General features: G+C 44.5%; 1 protein-coding gene across 2 annotated transcripts in view; it reads left to right on the forward strand.

Moving 5' to 3' along the window:
• SMPX (small muscle protein X-linked) overlaps positions 1-19896 on the forward strand; it is a 44810-nt gene extending 24914 nt beyond the window's left edge. For both annotated transcript variants that reach the window (XM_084279621.1, XM_084279622.1), the window contains exon 5: positions 18917-19896. The gene's annotated coding sequence lies outside the window, so the exon portion shown is untranslated. The remainder of the gene's footprint in view (positions 1-18916) is intronic.
• Positions 19897-20244: the final 348 nt, after the last annotated feature.

The raw sequence follows: 20244 nt of genomic DNA on the forward strand, positions 1-20244 counted from the left end.
CGGAGGTGACCCTCCTGCATCATCTACCAGTGGATACAACTACTATGACTCCACCTCCTGTTAAATACCTGCTGGCTGGCTGGCTTCGCCGTTAAAGGGGGCAGCTGAAGTTCCTCAAATCCTGGGGCTAGGCAGACAGGAGTGGAGAATCGATGTCCCACAGCCTGTAGCACCACCTTCTGCCTTGAAAGCTGCGTCCCAAGTGCTGGGTGAAGGCCAGTGCTGTCTTCCCCTGGCGAGGTACATTAGCATTGCTCAGGGACAGGTCCTGCTCCCTCCCAGGAGGTAACTGGCTGTAAGGAGACATGCCAGGTTACAGAGAGAAGGCAGGGAGGTGAAGAACCCAGGGCCCCCAGAGGCTCTGGTCACAGGCGCCTATTCTGGACCCTCCTTGCAGAAACCTGCTCTTCTGGCATCTCAAGAAGGTGGCGCTGCGTACGCTGCTACGGAGCCGTGAGCCACTTCGGCGAGCAGCACCGGGAAGCGTGTGTGGAGAGCTGTTCAGATACAACTAATAGGGAAAAAAAATAAATGAAAACAATCAGATTGTCTTCTCTGGGACTTAGCAATGTCCTGCGTAGCTCCGGGAGCCGTGTCCCCCTACACCGGATTTACAGTGTGAACCATCTCCTTCCGATTCGCCCCTGAGTACTTTAAAAAAAAAAACCCAAAAACCAACCAACAAAAACCAACCCAAGAACAATTTGAAAAGATGCAAGAGAAGGAAGGTGGTGGTGGCCCCTCCCTTCTGCCTCAGCTCAGCGATTATCACTCGTACCCAGCCAGGATGCGTGAATAAAGCAGGTCAATTCCTTCTTCTCTTCAAAAGGATTAAAACCCACGTTTCTTGCCTCCCTGGAATCTGCAGGCTACCTTGGCAGGGGGGGACCCTTTGCTAAAGCTAGGCTGCTGTGCAGAAATGAATTAAAATTAATCCCTAGACAAGTGAGCCTGACGGCAGCTTAGCGATGGGGAGCTCAGCTGGCAGCAGGGAAACCTGCTTCCATGTGCCTCAGCGAGTGGATTGCTGTGTACCTTCTCCAAAGGCTAATTTGTATAGCGACAGCTTCCTCCGGCTGTGCTTTAAAAGAAACCAAGGTAGCTGCTGCTGGGGTTTTGTACACAGTCTGGTTCAATTAGGTAGGTGCTGAGGAGGAAGGTCTCTGTGGAAACCCAAGGAGTTCCTGGGTGCTGCTCAGGGTTCCACGTTGTTGTGGTTTAGCCCCAGCCAAGAGCTGAGCACCACGCAGCCACTCACTCCCTAAGAGGGCGTGGGGAGGGGAAATTGCCCAGGGGGGTGGGGGGAAAAGGGGAGGAAAAAGAACCTCAAACAGCCCCAAACCTCGTGGGCTGGGATAAGGACAGTTTACTGGGATACTGGGACAGCAAAGAAAGAAGGATATAACCATAACAGCATTTTATAGCGAATTATACAAAACTGGTGATATATAGTGTCTCACTGAACTGCACAACTCAGGCCGTGCAGCTCAGAGCTGTCCCGACACCAGACTGTCCCCAAACTGCATGTCCTGGACCTGTGCGCTCCTCCCCCCACCAGCCCCCTTTACGCTGAGCATAACGTAATTGTCATGCAATCCCCTCTTTGGCCAGTGTGGGACACCTGTCCCACCTGTGTCCCCTCACAGCTTCCTGGGTGCCGCCCCCTTCTCGTTAGCAGGGCAGTATGAACAACTGAAAAGTCCCCGACTGCTGGGCAACAACTAAAACATCAGTGTGTTATCAGCACTGCTCTAATCCTAACTCCCAAACACGGCATTCCACCAGCTGCTAGAAAGGAAATTAACTCTATCCTAGCCAAAACCAGGAGACATGTCTTTCAGGTACTCAGCTGAGCAGGTTTATCAAAACTCAGGGCAGGAGCACAGGTTGAGGTTATGGTGTGGTTGGACCACAGTTTTGGGGATGACAGTTCTGGAATTAAGCACCTAAATTCCATTTGCACCTTAGGCATCTGAATTGCTGGGACTCTGCTCCTGCGCTAAGGAGAACAATCCCATTTCCACTCAGTGGGAACTATGCTTCTAAATCCCTTAGGTGCTTCTCAAGATCCCACTCCAAAAATGGACGTGCAAATTGTGCATTGTTCCCTGTTAGGAGTGAATGGGCCTCTGTGTCCTCCTGCACTCAGATCCAGGACTCGTACTGATGGAGCCATGTGAGTGCTCCGGTAGGAACCTGTACGTTCTGGGAAGAGCCTTTCTGCAGAGCTGAGCAGAAGAGATCTTTTCCACAGGAACTGTAGACTGTGGTGGTGCAAATTCAAAACCAAAAACTAATTGGTCTTGGACACGTGGTTTTTAACACCAGGTGATTCCTCTCACTGTTTCTATTTCTCTGTGAAAACCAGGCCTTTTTCTTTTTTTTTTCTTCCAGTTTTTTTAGTCAAAGATCAGTTTTCTGTTGTGAAAAAGGGTGTTGTGGGAAGGTTTAGTTCTCTTTCTCTCAATCCTAATGCCTCATTTCTAAATGCTCGCCTGTCAGAGGTTGCAAAATCAAGTATTTAACAGTAAAGTCTTGTACAGACAACATGCTGTAATACCTTATTTTGTGTTTTGAAGAAATCTTTTTATTCCATGTGAAAAAGCGTATATTTGAAACTCTAATAAATTACAAGCCCCTATAAACCAAACTTTATATATATATATATATATATATATATATATACCGCTTACTGATGTGAAAGATCTTCGTGTGTACTGTAGCTGTGCATATCAAATATTAATACTAAAGACTCGACAATAAGCTTTCCAAAGAAGAGACAATTACCACACTACCTGCAGTAGCTTTGAAGAAACAAGATAACGTGAGGAATTAAGCATATCCTGCATGGACCAGATGTCAGAATACAGTGTTTTCTGATACAGTCAGTTACATGTCAAGTTAAATTAGCAGCCCGGGTATGATGACTTGCCTTCATGCTTATCCATCTCTGAAGAGACCCTCTGGGTTATGCACAAGACGGCTGTCAAATTTCCTGAGCTGATTAAGACCTCTCGCTTTTCCGTGTCAAGGAGGCCACAAAATCCAGGGCAAGTGTGTTAAATATTCAGAAAAGGCTGCAGAGATTGTGAGTTAGGGAAAGACTATGCTGGGTTTTGACTGTTAGCAATCACTTTCCCACCACCCTTCCTTTTCCTTCTGTTTGCTGTATTTTTTCAGTGTATTTTGCTTCATACGAAGCGCTAAGCAGTTCAGAAAAAGTTTCTGCAAAGTGCACAGAGAGGTCTCAGTCTCGATGGGAGTATTTTGAGAATAAAACCGTAGGCAATTTTCATCTCTTCTGTATTTGCAGGGGTGTGAGTGTTGTCTCAGGCCCTCTCTTTTTACTGCACATGCCGGGGTTACACGGAAAGAAAACAGGTGGATGAATAGTGCCACAGTTAATCACAGTTCAGTCGTGCCGCAATGTTATCTGTAGGCATATCAGATGTACACTATATTTATATGGACAACACTCACTCATACATTATGAATTCTGGTGAGAAGCAGCCGTATGACCGGGAGAAAGTAGCATTTTTAGAAACTGTAACTAGCACAGAGAGTCAAACGTGGGCTATTTGCAGTACAGGCTGGGTGAGGTGGCAGAAGAGGCAGAATTCATGATGAATAAATTGGGTATTGCTGCCCAAAGAGAGACAGCCGAGATGCCTATTTTCTCGCTTGGAGAGGAGCCCCTTCTCAGTGTCTCCAGGATGACAGACCTCGCTGCTAATGCATTAAAAGCAAATAAATCAATCCAAGCAAACTTGGTACTGCTTGGGGAGCAGCAGCACTTGACTTGCCCCAAACCCCATGGCCCTCACACTCCCCAACCCCGTTCCCACAACCCAGCTGTACTAAAGCGGAGCCACAGGTCTTGGCACCAGCTTCACTGCTCAGGAGAAATGACCCACCCTGCCCTCCCACCTCAGCAAGGACCCCTCAGCATCACTTCGGCTGACGGGGACCTCTGGGCACGTAGACATTTCAAACTGCCAGAGCGCCAGTGAAAGCCCCGAACAGACAAATAATAATAAAAACCCGAGTGCTGAGAGCACTGGAATGGCGGCAGGGCCTCGTCCCTCTGCTGCCGTGCCCGCACGAAGCCGAGGTGCCGGCGGAGCCCTCCCCAGGGCTTAGCTCTGGGCGGCTGCTGGACCCGTTGTAACTTCAATCGCCGCCTGGTTTTGAAGCGGGAAACGCAGCAGGCGTCAGCTGAGGGGCTTTCGCAGCACGGTGCCCCCTTCCCCGGTTGCCAGGGGTGGAACACACGGGTGGGACGGGGAAGGGGACGGGCCCGGCGAAGGAGCGGGCCCGGGCCGGGCCCCGGGCACGGCAGGAGGGAGAAGGCACCGCGCAAGGTTTTAAGCGCCAAGGAGCTTTTTGTCTTTGCCGGCAAAGGCATCAGGGCACCACCTCCCTCCCTCCAACATGGGATTTGTACCCGGGAACCCGCCGTGTCTCCCCCCACCACCGTCGCTGTGACGGCAGAAGCGGGTCCGCGCTGCTGCCCTCCCCCCTCCCCGGGTTTCCCTGGCTACCACAGGAATGCCCCCTCTCTCCTCCCTCATCCTCCTCCCAGTAGTAACGTATCGGCACAACGTGTCCCGTGGCTCCTGCGGCCGTGCCATGTGCTGAGATGCCAGACACCCTTTTTCTGACAGTCCTCGCTCCCCTTGTGCCCGCGGGGATTGTCAGTGATAAAGGCTATTTTTTAATTTTATCAATATTTTTTGAAGTGGCGGGTTTACCCGTTCTGTTTCCAGCATGACGCTGGTACAGAACATCGCAGGGAAGGATTAAGGACGAGTCGTTTCTGTACTGCGGGTTGAGGGTCGATAGGCTTTGAGGGGGGGGCTATGGGGTGTGTATGAAGGAGTGGTGTGGGGGGTTTTTTGGTTGGGGTTTGTGTTTGGTTTTGGGTTTTTTTTTAATGGAAAAGAAGGGAAAATAATTGTCACAGTGAGATAAATCCTGGCCAGAACATTGTATTGTACATACGGCGTTGAGACAGTAACCCTTCAGGGAGACTAGAGGGCAGACTTCTAAAATACTTCAGGCTCTGTAAAGCTGGAGGTCGGCTTAAAGAACCTCATCGGCTTCCCCCAAAAACGTCAAGTGTCTTAACTCTTAGGGGTTTTGCATGTTTAACCTGCTAAATGCTTTCAAAATATTGTCCTGAGATGGCTCAGGGAGCCTTTTGCATAAAGATAATAGTCATTGCTCTGTGTCAGCAGCCAAGCAACTCCTATTGTAAGGCTGCTAATTATTCTACCCAATAAAACTGAGCTGTCATTTCCTCATCCCTCTCTTTGTCTCAGAGTTGTTGTGTTATGAATTGTGTCTCAGTGTGTACTATAAAACCTTTTGGACTGGACAGGGTTGGGTTTTTTTTAAATATTATTATTATGTGTGAGTATTGCTTAGCATCTGCGTGGGGCTCGGCTCTCACTGTGGGACGTTTAAAAGACCCTTGCTGTGGCAGAGAAAAATGGAGAGAAGCAAACCCTCATAGCCAAATCTCCAAGAAGGAAATAAAATTAATAGAAATTTATTTGGATTCCCCTCCCCCCCAACCTCTCTTGGTCTGGTCTTCAAGTCTGAGGGAGATTGGTCATACAGTATAATGTTTAGGGCTTGGAGTTGTCAAAATTAATCTTGAAGGGAAGAATTAAAGGGTTTGGCGTCACACACCTAAATGAAGGTGGAGATCAACGCAGCAGGAGGCTGAGATGAGGCAGAGGCTGTGGAACCAGTTAGGACATGCCAATTTAGTGTTATACTGCAGAGCTGGGCCCACGGTGGTCCAGGAATTGCTGGGGTTGAACCAAACTAATTGTCTCCAGCAGCTTCTGGATGTTAGGGGTATTGAGCAGGAATTTGCGTTTCCAAGTCTAGCAGACCTGAAGTTTTTGGCCCTTGGAAGACCCCATCAAAGAGCTGCACCAGCCTCTTGTCAGGCTGCTGGTGAGCCAGCATGGGGGCCGATAAGAAACTGCCCAGATCAGTCATGCTCAATGTTCCATGTTTCATTGGGAGAATTGCTGAAAGCAAGATGTTTCCATAAAAAGTTACACTTTCAAAGCATAAACCTTTCCCAGTGGAGAAATGTTCCGTCAGAAAATGTTGGACCAGTTTGACTCTTGGCATACTCTGAAGTACAAAAGCTCATTGCATTTTAAATAAACTTCAGCGGCCTCAGCCCGTGCCAACTCTCAAACAACAAATCAAGCAAGCTCGCCTTTTTCTCCTGTAATGATCCAACCTAATAATTCTCCTGTCATTTCCCCCCCCTTGCTTCACTGAAGGAAGAAAGCCTGCATCTGCAGTACACCAAGATGCTGTTTGCTTCCAGTTTCATTGCCCTGGAATTTGAAATTCGTAACCAGTCATAATATAAATACATATAACTTTAATCCCAAATTATGTGTGTACGAACGGCACCAAAATTCAATTACCTTCAGGACACACGTGATTGGACTTTTTTTTATTTTAAAAAAACATTTTTGACACAGTCCTTTCTAAAACCAGCATTTCTTCAGGGACAAATGAAAGACGAAGTCTATCTTGGCAAGGTGGCTTTTGAAAGTCTAACCAGTTAAACACCTAATGCTTAGACCTTTCCCCTCAAACATTAAAGTTGCATGAGGGATGGGGAGCATTTACAATGAGGAATGAATGGCAGAGCTAGCCATGTGAATTCTGAAGAATCATGAAATAAAATTGTTCGGGCAATGTTAAAGTTTGGGAGGAACTGAAAAAAATCAGGCAGTGTGCAAGCTAAGGGGGAGTGTTTATATGTTTGTCTGTGCAGCCTGCCTTCTGTTGTGTTACCCAAAACCTGCCATTTATAACAATTTTCCATGACCATCTGATATCTGCAAAATTATGTGTGGCTACACAACTATCACAGTAATGCCGATTCATCCTTCGTGCACCCTGGTGCATCTCTGAAGTAACCCACCTCTCTTTAAGTATAGGGGAAAGAAAACTTGGTACCTATGTCTTAAATCTGGAATATGAATAACTAACATTAGGCCCCATGTTCAATCTTAACTGATTAATTGATGCATATGTGAGTCATTTATCAACTTAATATTGTCTTAATATGTGCTTTTTATCACTCAGTTCTTCAAGTTTTTATTTTAAGAGGAAAAAAGCCATCGAGTCCACAAATATCAGTGGGCAACAAAGACCAATGGCGCTTTAGAAATGCCATTAGCGAGGCCATGGACTTTTGGACTCCGTAGGAATCAGCAGCGTGCCAGGTATCTCACTTTGTGCAGCCTTTGCCCCTGAAACTCTGCTGCAAAACAAAAACTCAAAATCTCTTGATTAAAAGGTTTTATTTAAAAAATGCAAATACTTTTTTGCTTCCTAATTTGCGGAAGCCGTGCAGACACCAAGCAGTGCTGCTTACCGCCGGGCACGTGTCTCTGGAGAAAATGCCAGCTTATCAGGGGTATTAAGTGGCAGCCAGGATGACAATAACAAAAGACATGAGCGCTCAGGTGTGAAATCAGAGAACCTTTCCAGCAGCAGTGTTTTGCTGTGTGATATGTTGTGTTCAGATTTGTGAGAAAGTTTTCTGAATAATTTAGTGCAAAGCTTCAATATTTGATTGGAGAGCTAGTGCCACATGAAGTGCCAGCGCAAAAGACATCTGAGGTCAGCACCTTCCTCCAGAATCTCTTTTGTGTAGTGAAACAACTTACTTGAAAATCATTGCTCATCATTACTTATGTAGCAGAGTTAGACACTTTAGAGTTCATGTAGCATCAAACAGTATGATCTTGAGCGTGTTTGCCCTCTCCTACGAAGGCTTTTGAGAGACCACAATAAGAATGCTGAAAGGATTCAACTGGAAGAGTGTTTGCCTTACCATAAAAACGTCACTAAAATGAAGTCACCTTGCCAAAATTTCAACCTCTTGAAATCAACTGTCTGTCTAGAAAAACAAAACTGTGTGGCCTAAATTCTCACAGAGAAGCACAGAACATCTGGAGATTTTCAGTCTCCTGAGAAAGATTAAAAATCTGCAAAGTAAATCAGGCACTTTTTGTGAGCAGCTTTGCTTTGTTAGCTTCCTGTCCACCCCAAATGATGATCAAAGAATCCCAGACTAGTTAGGGTTTAAAGGGACCTCAAAGCCCATCTAGTTCCAATGCCCTGCCATGGGCAGGGGCACCCTCCACCAGACCAGGTTGCCCAAAGCCCCATCCAACCTGGCCTTGAACACTGCCAGAGAGGGGCCAGCCACAGCTTCTCTCGGCAGCCTGTGCCAGGGCCTCACCGCCCTCACAGGGAAGAATTTCTTCCTTATATCTAACCTAAATTTTCCCTGTTTTATTTTAAAGCCATTACCCCTTGTGCTGTCACTCCATGCCCTTGTACCCAGTCCCTCTCCATCTTTCCTGTAGGCCCCTTCAGGTAGTGGCAGGCACTAAGGTCTCCCTGGAGCCTTCTCTTCTCCAGGTTGAACAAGCCCAACTCTCTCACCTGACTTCATAGCAGAAGGGCTCCAGCCCTTTAATCATTTTCATGGTCCTCTTCTGGACTCGGTCCAACAGATCCTTGTCTCTCCTGTACTGGAGACCCCAGAGCTGGACGCAGAGCTCCAGGTGGGTTCTCACCAGAGCAGAGCAGAGGCACAGAATCACTTCCCTTGGCCTGCTGGTCACATTTCTTTTGATGCAGCCCACGACTTAGTTGACTTTCTGGGCTGCAAGCATACATTACCATCTCATGTTGAGCTTTTTATCAACCAGCACACTCAAAGTCCTTCTCCTCATGGTTGCTCTCAATTCCTTCTCCTCCCAGCCTGTAGTTGTTCTTGGGATTGCCCTGACTCCTGTGCAGGACCTTGCACTTGGCCTTGTTGATCTTCATGTGGTTTGCATGGGCCCATCTCTCGAGCCTCTCAAGGAACAAATAACATTTCTAAGTACTTCCAACACCTCTTGTTTAGCAGCTTCAAACCCTTAATGATATGGGTCTGGTGCAGACGCAGGCCATGAAATTGTTACAAAATGTTATAGTCCAAGGTAGTGACTGAAGCTTTACAAGGCTGTGAGATGCCACACCAAACGTCCACCTTTGCTGCTTGAGTGAAGCTTCCACCAGAATGAATAGGACTGCCATAAGAACTGGCAGCAAAGCTCTGAGGAGCGCTAAATGTCTTTGGTCCCCCTGCTTTTGCCATCCTACAAGGGACATGAGAGGATTCGAAGTTTTCAGAGGCATAGGGCTTGTGATGGACTAGCTCATGATACCACCCAAAATCTGTGGCCCCCACACTGTAAGTCACTTTTGAAACAATCCAGGAAATCTGTTTTTTTTTAGCTTTATAACAATTTGATGATGCTATATCAGTCATTGTATTCTTACCTTTTGTGCTTTGGCTGCACAAACCTGTGAGGCATCTCCCCCCCCAGTTATCTCTGTGGTGGGCTACCAAGCACTGACTGTAGGGAGGCTCTGCAGTGAGAGCACTCACCACCATATACATTTTCTCCTAGCTGGAAACTTTGCTTTCAGAGTCACATCCTGGTTGAGAAACCCCAGTCGTGCAATTAACTCTCAGCGGTGGCATTTCATATTGCATCAGTGAGTGCTCCCTTACAGAGAGCCTTCATCCCTCTCAGTATAACAAGGATGTCCCATTGTTTCAAATGTCACAGCTCTTTTGGACTTTTTCTTTTAGTAGTGGATTTTTATTGCTGCTTTTTTAAAATCAATCATTATTTTATGTCTAGTAGCACTTACTCTGGTCCTTTTTGTACGTATCCTTCTCCTGTAGACATCGCAGTTATAACTCCATAAGGGGACCTAGCAAGATCTTTTCATTTTCACCACCACCCAGGTGCATTTCTGCTGGCTATTTTTTGCCCAGTGCCTGTAAGCTGCTAAATGGTTTTGGTTATCATTGGAAAAAATCAATCGGATTTGTAGGACTTTGAAGGAGGTAATAAGCACTTTACAAGATCAGTTTTCAGACCTTGGCTTCCTTACTGATGAATTTGCTGCAAAAAAACAATTCCTGAAGTTTGACCAGCTCTGCTAGCCTTTGTCTCGAGAATCTGAGTTGCTATCATGGCGAGTGGAAACAAAATAAAACTAAACTGTCCTTAAAATCCCTTTCTAATCTCAGTGCCATAATATTTTTTACTATGTAAGCTCTTTAAGTCACATGGCTCCATTAAGAGAACACTTGGGCGTACTTGCAAATACAGACAGGATGATACCTTAAGAAGGGCACCAAGCCCTTGAGTCAGGCCTACACAGGGAATCAAATGCTTTTAAAAAGAGATCTGGTACATGTGAATGAGAATAGCTTAACATGAACTCTGAGAACACTTTTTCTCCCTAAATCGATTAATAATTACAGAGAATAACAAGTATAAGCAGACACCTGCATGAACCTAGCAGGGCTTAGTGAAGTGCCACAGAGGAAAACCTGTTTTTTTCCCCTCTTTGTGAGGCAGCAGTGCCAAAGGTAGTAGGTACTGCAGCGTGGTTCTCATTAACAGAAGTAGAAGGAGCCTCTACCGCTCCTCATCAACAACTTTAATCACGGCATTTGGTATATACTGCTTGATCTTTGCTTCCCATTACGAATCACAGATGACCTCATACACTCCCAAAGCAATTGGAGGTGAGTCTGTGGAACCTTTTTTACAGGGATGGCATTTCAGGTTATGAGAAGTGGGTGGGAAAACGTTAATGAAAAGTGGAAAATTGAAATGAAAACTTGAATTTAATGCGAGGTAAACATATGTTACAGCCACCGTGCTTTAATATATGTAAACTGGGGAGAGAAAATGTTAAGAGTAACTCCAGAAAATGTCACAGCAGAAGCAGCAATAGCAATATCGGGAAGTATATCAGAGCTAGCATAGGGGAGTTTTGTAACACGGCTTTGAAGTGTTATGCACAATCAGTCCTTAAAACTTCATTCTCTTTATGAACGTCTCAGAGATGATAAACTTAAAGATATTATGTATTTCACCAACTTTAAGAAACTGTTGATTTTTATCCCTATAAGAAACAACTGTATAACACAGTGAATCCAGAAGCAAAAAACTGCTCATTAAGGTGCTACTTTGTCTAAATGACAACTAGCAGCCCATTGTGTACTGTTTTAGGCAGCTTTCTGATCTCAACCTAGAGATGCCAAACAAAAGAAGAAAAAATAAAAAAAAGACTGATAAGACTGAAGAGATAGAGTAGTTTGGAACACATTTGCACACAGAGTGCAATGTTTGTAACACATTAAAAATCCTAAATCTTTTGAATTACTATTAATTCATATTAATTAATATCAAGAAGTAGAGTCATTTGTTAAGGGAGGAAGTTTTTTCTTTTCCACTGGAGGTACTGGTCCTTCAGGGAACTGATAAACTGTGCTTACACAATACTTGGTCACTTGCCTTCGAAAGTGAAGAAGCATCTGATGTACAGAATGTGAAGAAGCCAAACTGTTGCTTCAGCTGGCTTCAGCCAGGAGCCTGTGTGCAAACTTCACCGTGAGTTATATTCGCACGTATGATTTGTTCATGTGTTCTCCTGTCCATGCTTATTAACTGTTACTCTGGGAGCTGTTTGCATAGATCAGCCCCTGTGCCCAAGGAGTCGTGATCTCCAAATAACTAGGGAACAACCTAGCAACCCCACACAGTTTAATACTGAGCCAAACGTCCTCCCAGGAGCTTCAGGCACGTACTGATATCTAATCTGCTTTTTGTTACAACTTAAACTGCTGTGGCAGCCATTAGGTCGGCACAGTGCCATTCTTCTTAATTGTGTTATGTCAGCTGAGTACCCAATTTATACCTTTCAAAAATTCCACAGGCTTGTCCTTATTTGGCAGGATCTACATTTGCTGCCGTACCGTATCGATCTGAAAGGCCTCCATTCGCTAGCTGTCACTCCAGAGCCACTGGGCTAAAGTGTCTCTCTTTTGCAAGTTCCTTTCCTGACAAAGTCTTCCATCAGTGTAGGTAACAAGGAATTTTGACAACTGTATAACATGAGAAAAGGTTTTACTTGGCTGTTGGTTTTTGGTTTTTTTTTTCTGTCTTAAATAAAAGGGTCTATTGTTGTTGCCTAGACCTGCTGTTGCACAGTACTGGGCTGCCGCTCACTTGGGCACGCACTGCAGAACTACTGACTGCAAAGGGTCGACTGTCCATAGTTCCCCATGTCACAGAATCACACAGACTCACAGGACGGTAGGAGTTGGAAGGGACCTTGAAAGATCATCTAGTCCAACCCCCCTGCCAGAACAGAGTCACCCAGACTAAATCACACAGGGCATGTCATACTGTCCAAAGACAGAGCTAGATTAGAGGAACAACATAGGTATGAGAAATGGAGCATATTGCTATCAATATTTTTTAATGGTTAATGTAAGCAGAGGTCATTACCAAAAAGATTATTTTTGTACTTCAGTGGAAAAGGCACCCCTTTTGTTTAATGTTCTTTGTCAGACAAAACTAAAATATAAAAGTTCTGACTTTTTTTGGTTTGAAACCGTACATATGCGTGTATGCAACCTGAGTTGTCTTCTTTTTTATTATTTTCCTGCTTTCCCACATATTTCAATTGGCTGCAGATAACACAACTATAGGAGAAACTATTTAATCTTTCCTGTATTTCACAGAATCACAGATTGGTTGAGGTTGGAAGGGACCTCTGGATGTCATCTGGTCCAACCCCTCTGCTTACACAGGCCACCTAGAGCAGGGTGCCCAGAACCACATGCAGAAAATATAAATAAGAGCAAATACCTTTACAAAGATATATGATAGATGCTCAGATATACAAGAGTTATTATTATTATCCTGACAGATACAGAACAAATATGTTGAAATAATGTGAGAAGAGCATGCAAGAAAGCATAGTTTAGAGTAGGCTTTTGTATTTAGCCAGCCAGCCACCACTGGGAAGGAGTCAATGGATGAACACCCTAGTGCAATCTAAACCCTCTCTCTGATGTCCCATTACGGTACTAACACGTTCACCTGGAACACTCTTGACTTCCTGCTGCTTCCCCTGCCATCTCTGTGGGACAGTGATTCCAGATGCAATATAAATATGCAAGTAGTCGCACAGGGGAAGATGATCTTAGTAAATGGTGCCCACTGAAGGGAAGTGAGGGCAGACAAATTAAAATAGATCCCTTGGCACTTCAGGTTAATGTCTCAGGAGGGATGAGACTTTTGCCAGATTCATAGGAGAATTAGGGAGTTGAAGGAGATGGTCCAGCTTTATTTCACATTCCCAATTCACTAGAGAAATCAAAGAAGTTATGTCCTTGGATGTACCTTTTCCTCAAGTTTTTCCTCCTGAAAATCTGTGTGTTTGTAATTCCTGGCTATTTCTGCTCCAGACTAACAGAAGTTCATGAACTTTGTCCCCTTCTTACCTTACTGAAACTGACACCCTTTTCATTCCCAGGGTGCTATTTGCTAGGAATGTCCAGATGTCATTTAAAAATGTTTGGAACAAAAATCTTTCCTGGGTCTCCTAACTCCATAGGAAGTTACTGACTTACTTTTGAAGTGGCATTTTGTAAACCATTTTAGTAGAAATTCCCTAATGTGTGCAAAATTCTGTCTGAGCAACCACACCTGTTGTCCATGTGCAATACCCCAAGTATGTAATGAATGCTTTAAGTTGATTATAAACTTTAAACTTTGCATGATTTAAATCATGCTTCACAGCTTGGTTAAATAGTACTGTAAAGACAAGACCCAGTTCTCCAAATGTAACGCCCCTACCCTGCTCCCAGATAGAGGACTCTTGCTGTCTTTTCCTAAATGTTGCATGGATGACTGAGATAGTGGTGAGTAAGAGATCTATAAATGGGTTCTGGTGAGGAGTAAACATCATGTGGTCGTTCACTTTGGAAGCTTGTTGAGTGGGAGGCATTTACTGAACCTTGGTGCACCCGCTATAATCGCTGATTTTCTATGAGGTGCTAATGGGATATGTCTGCTTTCTCCTTTTTAAAGTTGCTTCTCATAAACCAGGCTGCCTGAACAGAATCTTAGGGTTAAATATGTAAGGCTCTTCAAACAAAGACAAATTTTATTTAGGCTTCAGGTGATTCATACATGGCCTTTAATTATATAATATTAGCTCTGAGTGTGGTCACTTTATTATATATATATATACAGCTAAAATCTGGATTCACTTCACGTTTCATCTTCGTTCAGCTAACCTGTTGTATAAGAACAGAAAATACTGCCAGTTGGAATGTCTTTTCCCCCTTTTTTTTAGTGTAGATCTTTTATCTGTTTGCAGTTAACTGGTTTGGGCATGTTTTCAGGCAACAAAAGGCAGATGCAACATTTAAAACTGTAATTTGGGGAAAAAAAAAAAAGAGGTGAGATTTTGCAATTTGTTAATTTATGTAGATTTATTTTTGAGGTTGCATCTATGTTGAACAGCACATAATTAAATAATTTCTTACATAAAAATAGCCATTGCTTTTGCCTGTGGTGAGAAAACTCAGGGGGTCAGCCCCTCTTTTGTCCCAGAAGCAAACACTGGCATCCCAGCGACTGCAAACACAACAGCCCAGCAGATCCTCAGATGGGGAATGGAGAAAGTCTTGAGGGCTGTAAAAAACCTCTCTAATTCCACAATTCAAAGAAAAAGCTCCTAAACATGTGCTTATGTCCATCCTTAATCAGAGTAACGTTTAAGCATTTGCTGACAAGTACATCCTTCTCCGTCGCCTTTTTAAAATGGCAGGATGTTGCTCAGCAGAGTGAGGTTGATTGGAGTGTCAGGGGAGGCGCTGGTAGATAAGCTGCAGCAGCTGAAAGAATAACCAGGGAACATAACTGTGAGGATTATTAATGTACCATAAGCAACCTATTTTTGAGTTTACAGACTCCCATTGATCTCTGGAGGAGTTTGAGCTCTAAAAATAATGTGCCTTTGGGAGCCGGGAGAGAGAGAATTGGAGCTGGCCAGAGGGAGGTCTGAGTGGATTGGAGCATCATGGGGAGAAAATAGAGGGTCTGCTGACTGCAATGGGAGTTCGGGTAGCAATTATAAGCAACCAGAGAGCGGAGAGAACACCTGAGAGAGATAATATTATTAGCAGGTGTTAAAATAGCACTGCTTGCACACGGTGTGCTTCAGACAAAATCTGGTAACGGTGGGCTGATTTTTCTCAGCACCTGAGCACTGAGACAAAGTTTATCATCAACAATTTGGTTGCTCCTGCATTTGGATGGCAAGTGGTAGGATTCTTGGGCACAGACAAGATTTTGTGTTGGGTTTTTTTCTGCTTCTCCTGCTAATTAGATAGTCATGTAGGTACATGAGGCGTAGAAGAACCTTTGAGTAGAGCTGCTAAGGCTCAGTTGTGACTGGGAGAACTGGTGACAGCAGACCTTTTGGTGGGACCACTGCCCAGTGAGAGTCCTGTGAGAGGGAGAAGAAGGGAGGTTCTTGCTCCACTGGATGGGATATGATGCCATTTGACACCTTTCAACCCTGAGGTCATAAAGGTATTAATGCTAATATTGATTTCAGTCGGAGCTATGTGTCAGAGGTTTGGGATCTCTGAGGAAATGAAGTGAGGACAAAGAAGCATGTGGCTAAAAGTAATCCCAGCAGACAGATTACTTGGATTATGAGCAACACAGAAATAGAGTATATAACATCTTTTTGGTTTAGTTTGTAAATTCACTGATAGTTCCACAGCAAAGCAGGGGCAAGCAGAGACCTTGCATCAGGCCCACAAGTCCTTGTGAGTGGAAGACAGCATCTCTTGAGACAAACAAAGGCTGGCTGAGGCGTGAGAGCACCTCTTGAGACCATCCAGTCCAACCCCCAGCTCAGGACAGAGTCATCGCTCAGGGGACATGTCTGGTCAAGTTTTGAGTATCTCCAAGGATGGAGACTCCATAGCCTCTCTGGGCAGCCTGTGCCAGTGTTTCACCACCCTGACTGTAAAAGTTTTGTTTCCTGTTTAAATTCCCCGTGTTTCAACTTGTGCCTGTTGTCTCTTGTCTTGCCACTGGGTGCCACCAAGGAAAGATTGGCTCCATGTTCTTTGTACCCTTATCACCAAGGTCTCTGGGGGAACTTGCTGTGTGTAGCACAGTAGGGATGGTATTAGGAGTTCTGGTAATAAGGAAAGGCTAAACTACTTGGAGGGCAGATTTCTCCTCCAGGATGACAGTCACAGCAACAGCAGTCTTACCATCTAAGATGCTGAATCTGCTAGAAAGATATATTAAAAAAATCACATAAATCTAAAAACCACAAACCTGCCCATGATGCATGTGGAGGCAGAACCTGGCGTTGGCTTCTCTCAGCAGAAGGACCAGCAAACAGCTGTGACACTGAGGACCACGTTCTGCTCGGATGTGACGGCTGCGCACTGCACACCCTCCCTCTCTGCTGATCCTGGGCTGGAGCGCTCAGGTTTAATCACAGCTAGCAATGTTTTATCCGCCCACCACGAGCAAACAGTCACCTTGTGATACTGAGGAACAGGCACAGAACAGTTTGAAAGAGAAAGGAGAATACGCGGCTGAAACACAAGGAGAGCGTGTGTAGGCAGGCAGTAATTACAGGGGACAGGGTTACACGTGCGTGTGTATCCTGGGGAGCCATCAAATGTAGCCTTAAAGCTGGATTTTGTTTTTTTGAGATCAGAAAGATAAGTACCTAAAATTACCTGATTGGGAGGAAATTTCAGCTGAAACAAAATAGTACCTTGCCTCACTGAACTGGGCTGAGAGGCCATTGTCTTGTTGGATTGCTAGAGGCCACAGCACCTGCTACTCCCACTACGTGTGGTTTTATGTCCTCTTCCCCATGGACAATGACACCCCCTTGCTTTTTTTTTCAAGCTGAGTTAATTAACTTTTGACTTCTTTATTCAAAAGTCACCAGCACTTCCAAGCAGTTAGTGCAAATCACACAGGGTTTCCCTTCACCCATTTTCTCTGGGGAGGTGTTTCTTCTGAAAGCTAAGCAATCCCAGCCTTTTGGATGTCCCTCCAATACCTGTTCGGATGTGTGCAGCCTACACACACGTCCAGGAGCCCCAGAGAAAACACACTTTATGTAACAAACCGTGAAATATCTGTTGTCATGGTTTTCTCTGTCCTGTGGCTTTTTTCTCTACTTTCTAAGCTATTTGTTAAAGGTTCATGAGTTCAGTAGAATTTACTGGAACATACAGATATTCCTTCCCTTCAAATACTTATATTTTAGCTGATCAAACATATATGCTGAGAAAGTTATTGTCTTGAACTTTGGAAAGTTAATTGCAAAGCCTGTTTCCTCAGTATTGAGCTGTCTGGAACCACCAATATCAGCCACAACCACTGAGATCTCTTAACTTCAAAGAGAGCAGGAATAGACCCTATGCTGGGCTTCAAATTAGCTGTGACTATGCGGGAAAGAGTCGCTAGAGACAGGTCAATGGAAATTGCTCATCATTCCCCAGACAGCAGCTAAACAGCCTCCCCCACCCCACTTTACATAAGTAAATTAATTAACTCCAGTGGGGTTTATACAAACAGCATAGAAAATACAATGTTACTGTGCCTTCAGCTCAGGTCTGTTGTGAAAACTAAAGCAGAAATAGGGTGGGAATGGAATTGGGACAGAAGCAGGAGGAACAGGTGTGCTACCAAATGAAGAGAGACTGAAAAGGCCAATGGTATCCTGGGCTCCATCAGAAGAGGGGTGGCCAGCTGGGACAGGGAGGTGATTGTCCCTCTCTACTCCACCCTCATGAGGCCCCATCTGGAGTTCTGTGTCTAGGTCTGGGGCCCCAATACTAGAAAGATGTGGAACTGTTGGAGAGGGTTCAGAGGAGCCACGAAGATGATCATAGGGCTGGAGCACCTCCCCTACGAAGAGAGGCTGAGGGAGCTGGGCTTGTTCAGCCTAGAGAAGAGAAGGCTGCAGTGGGACCTCATTGCAGCCTTCCAGTACCTAAAGGGACTGTACAAAGAGGAGGGGAATCGACTTTTTGAAAGGGTAGACAATGGCAGGACAAGGCGGAATGGATTGAAGCCGAAGGAGAGAAGGTTTAGATTAGATATTAGGGCAAAGTTCTTTACAGAGAGAGTGGTGAGGTGCAGGAACAGGCTGCCCAGAGCGGTGGTGGATGCCCAGTCCCTGGAGGTCTTCAAGGCCAGGTTGGATGGGACACTGGGCAACCTTGTGCAGATCCAGGCCTGGAGGTTTGTGTCCCTGCCTGCCTGTGGCAGGGAGGGTAGAACTCTATGATCCTTGGGGTCCCTTGCAACCCATGCCATTCTGTGATTCTATGCTTCTGTGATTCCCGTGACTGTTCAAGTTTGGATGGGACACAAAGCAGACTCACCACCAGTAAGGACTTCAATGGCCAGAGCACAGAAAACAAGAGAAGAGGATTATCAAAGCAGCTGGGGAAAAAAATACATATATATGAGGTATATACCAGTAAATAGTATTTACTGGTAAAATCCAATAGTACTTTGATTTTTATCCAATTGATGCCTCCCTACTGCAGCTCAGGAGCCCCTCACCCGTGCCCTGCCTGGCAGCTAGGGAAGCCGGGCACTGGGATGGGGCTTGGGTAGCAGCTACCCTGTACTGAGGGCAAAACTCGAGTCTTTAAAGGCCCAAGTTCTTAACACAGTTGTGAAGTTTCATCAGACAGAGATTTGGAGTGTGGGTGGAAAAAGCTAGTGGATCAAAAAGATTTGTTTCACGCCCACTCTGTATCCCCGGAGCCTGAGTGTAAACAAGTACACCGAGTGAAAGCAAAATTGCGGGTGTGGGGAATATACTCCCCCTCACAGCTTGCAGGTCCTTTTCTGCATCCTCTGAACATACCTGTGAGGGCACCGATCAATGGTTAATTTCTGGTCTTGTTCTTGTCATGCAGGTCTGACCAGAGAAACCGAATGGATTCCGATGAATGGAGATGATTTGAAGTATTTTATATATTTGTATGAAGACTAGGAACTTCCTAACTCTGCAACACCCCCTAGGAAGCTGCTTCTTTGTACATTTATATCAGCACTTTCTTGTCCGTTTTGTTTAACGTAGGACAGTACTGCTGAAACAAAACATAACACAGAAACTAGTAATGAATGTGTATGCATTCAGGAATTATCGTGACCTGAGGTGTTTGGTTTGGATTTTTTTAAAAATATAATTATTTGCAGTTAATTTGGTTTCTTTCCTTTTGAAAAAAACCCAATAGTGGACAGAAGAGTTTTTAAATGGTGTGACAAAATGCAGAATAAATGAGGAACGTAACATCTAATTTCCTGTTGTGTATTCCTGGTTATAGAACAGGAATCATTTATTGTGTGTAATAAGGAAAAATTAATATTTAAAGGGATGATTTTTCTGGTGAGCTTAGCTAAATTCTTCTTTTGCTGTAGAGCCAAAGTATTCTTTGAGAAGCTAAAATGTACCAGGGTTTTGATGTTTAAGCATCACCTTTACTTTATGCAACAAAAATACAAGATGTGAGCTAGCTGACAGAAAACCTGCAACCTTTGCTCAAATGAACAGGTCAGCCAGCCTTGATGGAACATGCTTCTGAATATAGGTTGAAGAATCACTGTCTTCAAAAGCCTGAATAAAAAGGCAGCACTGAAATACTGCTGCTGAGTAAAAATCATGTATGATCACACCAACTCCTCCGTGCAATGATTAATCCCTGAGACTTGTTTTATACGGACTGTACATAAATAAAGACTGCTTGATGCGTATTCTATTTTTGGAAATGAAATCTTATTGTTAAAGAAATCGCATACACTATGTCTCCTTGGGTCTCTCCTGTGTCATTTACTGTGAAGGGATAAGAGGAGCTGTTTTGTACTAATATTCTTCTACCCTCGACTGAAAACTCTCTGCCTGGCTCTCCTTTCTGCAATTAAAATAAAGATTATTATTCTGGTTAGAAAACAGATTTCACGTTGAATATTACTCACGGTGACAGTCGTTTAATTCTTGTTCGCTACATCAAACAATACAAAGGCTAACACTGGCAATATTTTTGTATCTTAAGTTATTATTACATCTATTTGCATAGCTTTGCACAGGAAATTAGCTCTACTTGCTGCAGCTCAATTAAAAGGACACCCTTGAATTTTCTTCCTTTCAATATGCAATACCACTGTTGCTCACTATCCTGCTTCATCCTTATATGCTCATGGCTGATTTCCCTTAACGCATTCTTTGGAGGAGAACATCCCCATA

Source organism: Gallinula chloropus, assembly GCF_964237585.1.
Source record: "Gallinula chloropus genome assembly, chromosome: 1".
Taxonomy (NCBI): domain Eukaryota; kingdom Metazoa; phylum Chordata; class Aves; order Gruiformes; family Rallidae; genus Gallinula; species Gallinula chloropus.